We start from the raw sequence: 13603 nt of genomic DNA, 5'->3' as shown, positions 1-13603 counted from the left end.
GGGGAATATGCTGATGTTTGCCACTCCTTTAGTGTTTTACAGATTTGCATTTGTTAACCGAGGTGCCACACGGTGTTTTTTCCTAGAAATAATGTCCGTCAAGCACATGGCCGTGAGACAGAATGAGGGGAATCTTCCTCTTCTCCCGCTGAATAGAAGCGTTTACCAGCAGTGCACATTCAGCAGCTGCACACACGCTCAGAGATTATCTACCACTGCTCTGTGTATGAGCATTCATAATTACAAAGTCTTCAATTAGGTACTTATGCGTCATGGTCGGGCTGAGCATTGATTGGAATATGTCTTGGGAATGGGAAACTAGATGGTGTGTGCATTGTGTGTGTGTGTGGTCATATGGTATGCATATGACAGCATGTGTACTCTTCCCTCTCCAGATATTTGGCGTTATTATGCTCTTCCATGAGAACAACAGCGTCTTCTTTCAAGTGCTGTTCTCCCTTTCATCTCTCCGCACACCAAACCTCCATCACTCACAGCCAGGAACATACAAGGCCTCCAAATGGAGGAATGGGCTTTTAATTGAACCCCTTCCACTTCACCCTCACATGGTCATAGTCGTAATTGGAAATGATAAGTGCTTGTGTGCACAGAAGATGTGAGGGAAGCGCAGGAGGAGCAGAGGGGAGGCGTGGCAGTCAGGTTATTATTGTCTGTCCAAGGTCTGCTGAAGGGCAAAGCATGGCTTAGCAACAGATCTCTTCTCCTTCTTCTCCCCCTTTCTCTCCCTCCCTCCCTCCCTCTATCTCTCCCCTCCCCCACTCCAGAGTAATGTCATTCAGTCTCATGCTTCCTTGCCAACGGTCCTCGCTGTCCCCTCCTGACTTCCATCAAATAGCCGGGCTGCTGCCTCAGATCAATTCACCTTCTGCCCTTCATCTGAACCACTCAGACACTAATCAAAGAAGGGGTGGTGCTTCATCACACACACAGTATAGAATCTGAGGCGCTCACTCCGCCATTGCCATTTATCAAATATAAGCATTGGTGAAATCTATTTCATTCTTAAGAATATGAACTCCAAATATTTCAGCGTCTTTAATGAGGTGTCAGGGACGTTCTTCACTCTCTGCTGTTTTAATGGTGCGCCTGGGACCAATTACCCTGTCACTGTCACATCCCATCACTCACTCATCATTTTTCACACACATCAAATTCATTCACGCTCTCAGAAGGTCTTGATAGAAACGGCTATCAGTGTCAATTCACAGGCTCATTCTTCGTGAGACGAGATCTTCGGAGATAGAAAACCGGTGCGGATTTTCTACAACTCTAATTTTAATAATCTACACCGTGGGTACAGTGTGAAATATGCATTATTCTTGATTTTACTGGATTTGTCAAGGCCAGAGGAGGTCATTCTATCAGTCTCTAAGGTAATAAAGGAGGACCTTACAAACTGTGACCCCTGACAACTGGAAATCCATCATGATTAATTGATCAGTATGGTCCAGGGAATATAACCTTGTCATAGAATCAATTGGCTCCGACCACAGAAGGCCTGGAATTGACCAACCTAATTTTAGCTCCTTCACAGCCCCAGATGCAAAAACCCATTTAAAATCAATGGGAAAAATGAAAAGGCAACAAAACAATTGGAAGGGAGCCACGCAGATTAATTATGTGTTCAATTTCCATAACTACCTGTAATGTCGGGTTAGTCGGGATGCTTGTTAAGTAATCATGCTACTTGACTGCATGACACCAGCACCTGTGGTTGACGGACCAATAATGGGCCGATTTAGCCAGCAGAGAGAGAGGAGGATCCATCTAAGGTCCGGTGTTTATGGAAGACGAATTAGAATAAAAACAAAGGGAGAGAGATTGGAAGAGAGGAAGTCTGATCCTGTGCCTGGACTTCCTGGTTAATAATGTGGTTGAACTGTCTTAGTTGCCACACTACAACCTGTGGAACCATTTGTGTTATATTCCCCTTTATCATTCATAGTCCAGGCGGGTAAAAGATTGCCTAGTAGAAGAACCTTGCAGCCACAATCATCAAGTGGTGTGTGCTCAACAATTAGTTATCAAATGTTACAGTAATGACGGGTCACACAAGATGATGATTGCACAGGAGGGAAGAGGTCTTTAGATCAGATGGGCTGTCTGGGAGACTCTGTGTGGGAGTTCTGTCTCTCAGGCACGGCAGAGTCAGAGCCTAATCAGAGCGCCGGATAGTTCCTGAAGGAGAGAGCGGAGTAGTGGAAGCCATATGGGTTAAGTGGCATGAAGAAATGAGGGAATGATGTGATGAGTCGGGTTAAGGGGATGAATGGAGGGCGGGGCAATAAGATGATGGAACGATGGTGAGGGAATGATGAGGATGGATGGAAGGTGAGGAAGAGATGAGTGGGGTAAGGAAAAGGACGAGAGCATGATTGGATCGGTACTGAAGAAAAAGCGGATGAAGCGAAGGAAGTGAGGGATGAAAGGATAATGGGAAGGGTGGGATAGATGAGGATGATTGGATGAGGAAGGGGAAGGAATCGATGAATGGGAGGAAGGGAAAGGGTGAAAGGATGAGAAAGGTAAGGGATTGGAAAAATCGGGTGGGTGAAGTTAGGAGGTGAAGTACTATCACTGGAGTGAGAAATGGAGACTGTGAGTAGGTGAGGGAATGGATGAGGAGAGGAGGGGATGAGTGAAGGGAGGAGGGGATGAGTGAAGGGAGGAGGGGATGAGTGAAGGGAGGAGGGGATGAGTGAAGGGAGGATGGGATGAGCAGCATAAGGGAACAGAGGGAAAGATAAGTATGGAAGGGGATGGATGAGAAGGGTCACTATTCCCTCAGTTTAAGGGAAAAGGAGGTGGGTGGGTCGAGGCAAAGAGGCTGATGGAAGAGGAAGACCAGGTTTACATAGCTGGACTGAAGTTAAGTTAAATTATTAACTTCATTTAGACTTATTATGGCTCGATGAACACTCAGGGCTTTTGAGACGCATTTATAGCTTTTTTATCTCCGTCTTGGGTCCTTGGGAAATCTATTGTAATCACTTCATGGTTCTCATGACCAGAGAAGTGTACGGTCAGAGTGTGCACTTGGAGGCAGACTCTGGAGGTCACACCCAACGCTACAAATGGGGGAGAGTGCAGACAATGAAAAATGTAGAACATGCAGATTTGATGAGAGGAGCTTGGGTTAACTGAGGATGTGTGTAAGGATAAAAGAATGTGAAGCTTAAGAACATTGGCAGTGTGAACCAGGGAGTGCATGGAAGGAGAGGCGAGTGCGTAGAGCAGAAGAAACAGGGAGAGAATGGAGGTCAGGGGTTGAGAGTATAACTGAGAAATAGTAGCTGGGGCTCGGATGAGGCTGCATGCAGGTCAGATCTCGGGGCTGTACGGGCGGCGAGACACTCAATCTGTCTTCGGCGGCTGGTTGATCCAAAGGCATAAGGACAAAATGAAAAGCTTTGAAAGTAATCTCCTCCATAATAGACCCCTGCTCTAACCAGCAGTGGATCAATGTGAGGTTGGACCCTGGCAGCCCCGAAAAGACACATTTTCCCTTCTTCACTTGTGTCTTAAACTCACCCATTATCCAGACTTGCAGGGTGGAGACAGAGCGGTCCAAAGGCCTCAATCATTGTTTTTATAGTATTACTGACAATCTGTAGTTCATCCTTTCTCTCTGCTCCACCTTCTCCCTGTCTCACTGCAGGGAGATAAATTGAAAGTGCATAAAAGAGGGTCATCCACTCCCTTATGAGAGTTCATTATCTTACTGAGGGAGGGAGGGAAAGCAGAGAGAGAGAGAGAGAGAGAGAGAGAGAGGGAGAAAGGGGGGTGATTCACAGGGACTCCAGCTCCAGTCGGGATTCTAAGCTCTAAAGAGAGGGGAAGGAGGGACACCGGCCCAAAAAATGCAGGTCAAGAGTGTCAGGCACACAACACAACACAGCATTCACCGCAGCCAGACACCTCCACAATGCCAGAGAGGAACGAGAAGTGTACTTTATTGTACCAGCAACCGTTCTACTGTTATGCTAATGTACATTCAAAAAGGTGAATTTTTAGGTTGTGTGTTTCCACTGGTGCCGGAGCTTTGTTGTCCTTCCTGACAGACAGACTTTAGCTAAGCAGGAATAAATTTGATCTCTCCCTTTATGTGCTCCAGAATGCATATCTGCTTGTGTGTGTGTGTGTGTGAGTGCGTGTGTACAGACTGTTGTTTGTCCCCTATCAGTATGCTGCCAATTGTCAAATTGGAAGCTGCTCTTTCAAATCAGCAACAAAAGGCTCTTTCCCCAAATGTTCTCCCTGCAGATACCGAGTTCCTTTTGAATACGGCAAAACAGTGGTGCAAAGACAAAGTGTGATTAAATGGAGGAACACAAAAAGGGTTTATAAACTGTTGTAAGCAGAACTATCTCAAGAGGTGTGAAGAAAGCGAGCCAGAGAGTGAGGGAGTTAAGAGGAGGAGGAGGAGGAGGGGGTCCGGGGAAAGAAAGAGCGCCACTGTAAGTAGAGAGGGAAACTGCTCAGTGTTTGTCTGTTATTTCTTCCCACCAAGCCGGTTATTGTGATGTGGAGAGGAGTTCTGGCTGCGTCCCGTGTGGTCGCTGCTACAGAGTGACCCAGTCCAGATGGCCTGGTCTCCCTCCTCTGTGTCTGCAGCATACTGCTGGGACCGTGACAGACGCCCGGCATAGCTAACGGCCCATGGGGAGGATAGAGAGACAGATAGACAGACAGACAGACAGGAGGCACTTCAAACCAGCGACATGAAAGATACAACCGAGTAGAACCCGCCGTGTTTACACTCAGTGGGCACTTTGTTCGGTACGCCTTTCTGGTTTCGGGATGTCAACAGGTTGAATTGGAACTTCTGGGAACATTCCATACATTCTTACTGACAATTTTCACTTTCGCTCGCCCCTATGCACATTAAAGCTCAACCGCTCCTAATCTTGAGGTAGTTCTGGTGTCGTGTAATGGATTTACACTCTGATCACGACCACCAGCTGCTCCTCTCCTACACACATTTCAAGAAAACCAAGGTCTCCATCCAGTTCATCTAACTTCCACACACCTGAGCACTTCCAGTAGGTCCCTGCTCGTCCATTATCACTGACAGACAGGTCCACACTTCACTACTCAGCTGTTAACAAGCTCAGGAAAACATATGGGACCCCTCAGTCTCTCTGGCGTTTGCAGCCATGCCTCAGCACCCACCTCCTCAGATAGACTCCCTTTGCTCCTCTCTGATACTGGAGATATTTTCTCCATTTGCTCCTGCAGTCGCGCTTCACTCTCCACTTCACTCTGCCGGTGAAATGTTATTTTTTGATTTATAGAACACGGTTTTTATAGTTATTCATATGTGATGAGTTACATTAATATGCTGCAGGTAGAAGAATTTTGTCATTTTGAAATATGTTAAGTTTAAAAATGTTACCACTTAAGTCCAAGCAGATGAGGTAACAGATCAAAATGTTCACTATAGGGTTAAAATATTCATGATCACTGTCAAAGGAAAGATAAATATAGATGATGATAAAGGGGGCTTACAGGTTCCCTACAACAAAGACTGTAACCTATTGTCCACTGATTGGTGTTGTAGCATTGGACAAATGGAAGGAGCATAGTTACTGTCCTTCCCCTGAGAAAATATCTCCCCAAAGCCCACCTGTGTAAAGCCTTCACTCCTGTACCAAGCGCCCCTTATCTGTAAATTGAGCTTCACAGCCGACATGAACAAAGCTGAAGACAAAGCGTGTAGGTTTGAGAAAAATTAATAGAAGTGCCCGCGCGCACACACACACACACTCACAGACGTTTATTAGAGCAAGTTTCCCCTTGCTTTAACCTCTTGTCAGTTCTCAGTCACTGATGCACACACGCACACACACTCACACACACACTCTCACACACACACATTCTGAGTCCCTAATGATGCACAGCTGTTTTCACCTTGCCTCTTAACGAGCAGATGAGCCACAGCAGCATTACAGGCAGAAATAAAACATGATACTTTCATTCAAACAGCCATTCAATCACAGCAGTAACGTTGGTGTCCACTTAAGGAATCTTAACTGAGTTTAACTTGTGCTCTGCCATGTGTAACAACCTGAATGAGAAATGAACTGATTGAAGGACCAAACAGCTGAAATGGATCGAAGTTAACGCCTAAAGTGATGCATGCGAGGAATAGGCAAGGAGGCAACGTTTCACTTTGATCCAAATTAATATTTAGCAAAAGGAAAAACCACAAAAGCAACACGGCAGCTTGTTCTGATCTGTACATCGTGTTGCTGCTTCTTCTCTGCCCGCAGTAAGACACAATATTGCCGTGGAGTTGAAGGGAGGGATGGTACTGAAAAACAAATTAGCAGGATAAGGTTTCATTGGGTCATTAGGAAAAGTGGGATGAGACTTTTAGTGTCCCTGTTGGGAGAAGAATTCACCATTACCCAGTGATTTTCTCAAGCATGACTATTACTTATGGAATGTAAAGGCGCTGTGCATGGAGTGTGACCAGCTAATTACATCCATTACTCAGGGATGGGTGGCTATAGGGCACACCTGGAGAAACACACACACACACACACACACACACACACACACACACACACACACACACACACTAACGAACAATCCCATTTTTGCATTCACACCAAGCACATGTGCGAGGCTGAACAGTCTACATATGTTTACATGTGGTATTGGATGTTTGCGGTCAATACTTATTTCCCACAGACGGGTTATTGCAGCCATTTTGGAGCGGAATTATCGATTTCAAAGGCTGATAGAGTGAAAACCGTTTCCTTGTATATTTACAGAGACAAAGATGTTTCTTTCTTCTGAAACGTTCTCACTCGTGGGTTCAGGCCAGTTCTGACCTTTAAATTCACCACTCTAACCTTTAAAAGGCGATCATGATTTGATGTGAGTCCGGCCTGGAACGCAGCAGATGGCTGGCTGGCTGTGGAACTGTGAGCATTCATTCAGCGCAACCTTTCGCTTTCACCAAGAGCTCTGCTGGGACTGAGATGATTGTGTGCTTGACGGATGGATCCCATCTCAGCTCTCATTAGCCATATTATAGGTGATGTGGTGGGATTTGGCAGAAATCCATTGCCTAACAGTGACACCTGCTGGCACATGGAGAGGAATTTGGAACTGTTTTGTCAATCTACCTGTAAATAGGACCTGATATAGTGATGGATTTTAGCCGTCAGCTGGATCTGTATTCCAGTATTCCTGCTTCATAAATGCTAATTATTTCTCTCCATCATGGCTACAAGTGGTGAAAGCCTTTGCTCTGTCTATTCACATGTAGTTGCAACCATAGAAGAGTGGTTGTAACAACTGCAACTAAATGGAATCAACAAAACAGGTTTGATTAAAATACGATCAATAGCATCAGCCCTTATTTGAATAGATGCATGTCATATCTAAGCTACCACTAGAGAGCAGCAGTGCAGCTTTGCTGCCTTCGTAAAAACAGTGAGTATTTATGCTTTGACAAACATGGAAATACATTACAGCAGTGACAGACATTTCCCACACTGCATAGTACTTAAAGTGTGTAATACATCCTGCAGCACAAGCCAGAGTATAAAGGTAAAATGATACAACAACCAAACAAACCTTAGTGATCAGTGAATGAAAAATATTTTTGTTCGTTGTTTCTACAGAAATCGTGTGTGTGTGTGTGTGTGTGTGTGTGTGTGTGTGTGTGTGTGTGTGTGTGTGTGTGTGTGTGTGTGTGTACGTTGGGGGATTTAAAGCTGATGGTTTTCCCTGTCTCAGTGTTTCCTGCCTGCAGAGAACAAACGGCTGCAGTGGAGCATTCAGACACAGGAAAGCGTTGAGCGTTTGCACAGAGGAAATAATGAATTTATAAATAATAGCATTGAGATGAAATTACTTGAAATTCACCACTGAGGATTAACACCTTTATTTCTACTCTAACTGCCATTCACACACGGATCAATCTCTTTTATAGTTTTATCTCAATTCTACAATTAAAAAGAGTGAGCGTCCAAATTCAATGTTTAGCTTTTGGGCTGAACATAATCATGTTTCATATGGACGATATCAATCCATGCTAAATCACTGGCTGGAGAAATGAATCAATCAATCTATCTATCTATCTATCAATCAGCTATTAAGCTCTGTGACTTAATGAGGAATGTAATTAGATGGATCCATATCTTCCCATGTCTAATTTTTATATTGTTTTTATACTGGATACTATTCTAGTCTTCATCATTTGTGTAATATGTGCAGACCACAGTAAAAATCTAAAGGTCGACCATTAAACTAGCAATAAAACTTTATCTGCACTTTGGAGCATTTACTCATCTGAACATGGCCTTTTTACCAGATTAACATTAACATACATGAGAAGGTAAAGCCGTGTTTCTGATCTGCATTCGTTTCAACCATATTTCTGTCTGAGCGAGTTCTGAGCCCAGACTGCCGGTCCGATTGCTAACAGATGTTGGTTCAGACAGGACGTAACAACAGATTTCTCCCTCCAGCTTGATGTTAGTACCAGGCTATCTACTATAACACTTAGATAAGCTTCCATGCACACACACACACGCAGAGCAGCATGTTTACACTTTCCACAAAAACCTTAATTCCAAGCAGCCTGTGTGCGGCGATTACAGGCCGTATATGAGCTGAGGTAACTGTTAATCAGGGAAAAACATGTTTGGACTTGCAGAGATAAAAATCCCACGACGGTGCCTAACCATTCCCAGGTCTACAACATCTCCCGCTCAAAATGCACTTTTGAGGAACTCAAGATCCCAACTATGTGTTCCCATTTTTACTGTGAGAACGTGAGTGAATAATCAGCGTCCGTTGGGAAATATCCGCTCTCTACTTCTCCAGATTTCCACTCTGACCGTGCCTCAGCCTGATAAGTGTTGAGTTCGATGAAGGGAAGGGAAGGAACTGAAAGCGGGGCTGTGCAGGAGGTCCTAGACAGTGATGTCATACTTTTCAGAAAAACATACACTGCAGGCGATTGCGCAAGCTTTTCCCACCGCGGTCATTAGGAGTTCCGGGTGATAATGGCGACTTACTGAATGCTCCTGTGTTCCACCAAGTACCCTCTGGATGTGGAGGATACTTTCACACTCTGATCTATTATGGACAGGATATATACTGGATATTATCTATCTGTTACCTTTAGGTGACTGGTTGCCAAAGTACGTGCCAAAGTTGCCTTAACTGAGCTGTCAGGTCTTTCTGTAATGGTTGGCGCTCGGCCTCACTAGTAAAACTTTCTCAAGAGGGATTGTTACATTTCAGGAAGCAGTCACATGATAATCTTGTTTCTCAGCTCTGTTTAACCTGGACCGAGCCCTCTGGTGTTCGTGTCTGGATCTGGATCAAACTGCCTTTTTCTCTCTGCAGCAGCTTTACTCCCTAAACCCTCCGATGGGACTGTGAACTCTGCACCGGAGTGACTGTTCTTCCATGGCAGGATGATGAAGCCTCTGTGAGTGTGACTGTACTCATCCTCTCTCTCCCTCTGTGATGTATCAGGTGATCACTGGAACTATAATGTTACAGCCAGCTACGTGAGAAGAGGGTTTACTTTACACTTGCATGCACGAGTGGTCAATGTGTGTAGAAATAAAACGTTTGGCTGCATTGTTGGTGATGTTGCTTTGGAGCCATGTGGGATTTAAACCTGCATCAGTCAATACTTTCACTATTAACACTGAATAAAGTAACAACATGGTCTCCAGGTCCTTTGATCATAACCACTGCATCATCATACAACCCAAACATCTGTGTGAGACTCAAACTCATAACATTCATCACATTGACTGATGTGCTGCCAACGTGTCTCACAAAACTGTAACACAACATTGTAGCGTGGATTGTAAATTGCATAATTGTTGGATTGTGGGCTCAGAAACCAGATAAATAATAAATTAGTGAGGATCCAGTCTAATTAGAAGATGGTCCGAATCCAGTCTGGATCAGTGTACAGATAGTGGTTTGGGTCCATTCTATGAATTTGGGCTCCAACCAAGTTTAATGCTGAGCCCTAACTGGGACATGTACTTTTTGCTTAATCTTAATTTAGGTATGATGAATGAATTTGTCTGAATTTATCAAATGTTTGGCTTAGTGAAGCAGGATTCTCTCAAAGCGTTCACATGGAGTTTTATGGTGTCCGATCGTTCCTGGACATACTGCCTGTGATGTCATCGGCTTGGGGAATAGGGTATCAATCCTTTTGCAACTCCTCTTCCACTGTTAAGTCAAAGCACATTCAAGCCAGATTGAACAGCTTGAAACCAGAAAACATTCCTCCGGACAGAAAGTGTGAACATTTCACATTTCACATTTCAACATCTTACATGCATCGGACTGATATGGGGAAGTAGAAGTGCAAATATGGAGTTTTACGGTGAAACTCTACTAGATTTGCACTAAACAAGAGGATAAACCAGGAAGCTACATCATCAATGCACAAACCTATTTGTCAAGCAGAGTTTTTGTGGGGGAAATTGGGATACATGAAGCTTGAAGCACTGCTGAATAGAGAAATTCCAGGGTTACAATCTAGTAAAGAGGAACGATCTGAGGAAGCAGTTCCAGGCAGAGTTCTCATGTCCTCTAAGCCAAAGATCCTCCTCCTCCTCCAGAGCTCTGGCAGAGGAGCCTCCAGAAGTCTGCAGCCAAACTACAGGCTGAGAAGAAAATGGACGACCTGGTTGAGCACATGTCATTTGTCTTCCAGGTCAGAGCCACATGTTTCTAATCTGCTCCTTTATTCTGCATGTCGACATGCTTCACTGGGCCGGAGTCGGCGAGAAACATGAAGGAGTTTGGTTCACCTTTACATGTGCGTGTGTCCATTATGTCTCAGTGAAAAAACATGTGTCCACTCTATCAGCATGTATGGCTAAAGCTGAAGGCTAAAGCACCATCACTGATTGGTCAGGAAGGATCCAGAGACCAGGATGTGTCCTGTTTGACTGGAACATTTTTGAAAACATGTTTATGGTAAAGTAGGCATTTTGCAGCAAACACACACCCCACACACCCACACACCCACACACCCACACACACACACACACACACAAACATTAATCTAATCTAATCTAATCTCCCAAAACATTTCCTCCACTCTCACACACATCACCCATTGTATTGTGTTCCCCCTTAACAGTGTGTGTGTGATGTGATCCAGGCTAAGAATAAGAATAAGATATTTAGTACATTTGTGTATTTTGACCCAAAGCTTCTACATCAGGTGAATTTATTTTGATAGAGTTTACTGTGTAGTTAAGTACTGTAGGCTTGTTCGTTAGCTCAGAGAACATATATTGTTGGAGAAATGGAAGTATTGTCTCAGATATGAACTCACAGAAGAAGCTGCAGCCCTTAAACAGAAGATTAAACTGCCACTCTGACTGATCAGACATGAACTTTGAATACCCTAAGTTTCCTCAACTTTCCTATTCTGATAATAGTGTGTTAATAGTGTGTGTGTGTGTGTGTGTGTGTGTGTGTGTGTGTGTGTGTGTGTGTGTGTGTGTGTGTGTGTGTGTGTGTGTGTGTGTGTGTTTTCATAAGAGATCTATTCTTGAAGGCCTCATCCCAAAAGTAGTGCTGACTTCTAAATGTTTTGATAATTTCCTCAAATCAGTATCATGTTTTCCTGAGCAGGACTAACAGGAAGTGGAGGGCTTCAGTCCCTCTGTGTGATGCCGGGCCCCTAATGACAGTAGCAGAAACTGCTCTGCATACCTTCACTGTTAGAGTCATTAGAGGCAGGATCAGCTCCATCCCCCCACGCTCGCTTCCTAACCCCCCGGCTCCTCTGTGTCCTGGTCTGCTCCACACTAAACCTTCACCACCATCGCTCATCTGCTGCTTTAACCTCCAGCGCCATGATTGCTCTTAATGCTCCTAATCATGGGAACTCTGATGATCCCAGGATAGTTCACCTTAAGTGGCTGTAGAGTAGGAGTTTTGTCAATACTGTACAGCATTGTTACTATATATGTAGTGAGAAGGCAGTAAGGAGGGAGTGAGGAGGGAGCGAGGAGGGAGCTTGGGGGTCAAACGCTCATTCAGCACATTGACAGGAGGCAGCTGAGGTGGTTCCTAATGAGGATCCCTGCTGGACGCCTCCCTTGGGAGATGTTCAACGACAACAACCTACACTTAACACCAACAAATGAAACTAATAAAAACAAAAACATCACAACATCACCTTCATATACAACTGTTGAGCTCACTTGGTTGAAGTCTACAGGTTTCCCTTGTCTGGGGTCCACTTACAAGCCGAGTGGCACACAAACATGTCTTCCTCTGTTGCTTAGAGACCAAACTTTGTGTTTGTGTGTGTCGCCCCACTCTCGCTTCTCACTCTCACTTTCATGTCCTCACATCAGCTCCTGTTCTCCTTTTATTTATGAAGACATGAAGTCCTTGGAAAACTAGTAAAGTGCTGTAAAGTCCTCCCTATTAAATTGCTTGTAAATTTTGGTCAAAGTAGGTCAGGGGGTAAGTTTATAATCATATGGTTTTGGAACTAAATCATTTCAGTCAAAGTACAGCATCAATCTATGCCAACGCTGCAATCCAGGCTGTTTTGGTTGAAGTCAAACGTCAGTTCCCCCCTTCACACATTTCCACACACACACACACACACACACACACACACACACACACACACACACACACACACACACACACACACACACACACAGCCCTGGCAGATACACCAACAGCATACACAGGTTTGTCAGCCTGCTTTCAAAGTCTGATCTGTGTTTTCATCTCTGCAGACACACATCTGAAACATCAACATGTCAGACGTCACTGACAGACACATGAACATCCTCCTGATGTCACCACACCAAAACAAAACACCTCCACCGAGGAAACACAGCAACACACACACACACACACACACACACAATTAAACATATAGTATTAATTAGTGTCAATCACAACAGAAGCAACCTGAAACACTCCAAGTTTCACAGAGGATTCAAACCCACAGTTTCCCTCCTGATCACTGGATTCTTTCTCTTCACATCCTGTTTTTTCGGCCTATGATGTCACTGATTATTACTGCGTGACACCTGGAGAGACTGAGGTGCAGCTCCTGGTTTGATTCTCTCTCCTGCTGTGTGTTTGTTGCCTTGTAATGACATGATGAGGTCAGCTAATGAGTGTTATATGGATTTTTATAACATTCTCCACACACACACACACACACACAGACAGACAGACCTACAGTTGTAATTTCAGCTCTTTGTGACCAGTAAAGATGTGAGTTCATACCAACATTAGATTGTCCCAGTCTAAAACTCATACGTGCCAGAATGTTCTTAAAAACCTAAAACCATGACATCACAACTCAAACCCCAATCTGCCTCCTCAGAGTTTAAGAGGCCACAACCTGAACTAAACAACAAGCTTAGAACATACAAGGCTGAGCACAGATGGGAGCGCTGGTGGCCTACAGTCAGTGTTAAATATCACCATGTCACTATAATCAATAATATGAACTCAACTGTCAGCTGCTAATGAGGAAAACATGAGACGGGATCAGGATTTCACCGACCTGCGTAAGACTCAGGCTCAAATT

This window comes from Genypterus blacodes, unplaced genomic scaffold (assembly GCF_046128005.1).
Source record: "Genypterus blacodes isolate CSIRO-AG114 ecotype Tasmania unplaced genomic scaffold, CSIRO-AGI_Gbla_v1 ptg000067l_1, whole genome shotgun sequence".
In the NCBI taxonomy this organism is placed as follows: domain Eukaryota; kingdom Metazoa; phylum Chordata; class Actinopteri; order Ophidiiformes; family Ophidiidae; genus Genypterus; species Genypterus blacodes.
The sequence above is the reverse complement of the archived record's forward strand: the minus strand, read 5'-3'. Positions refer to the sequence as shown.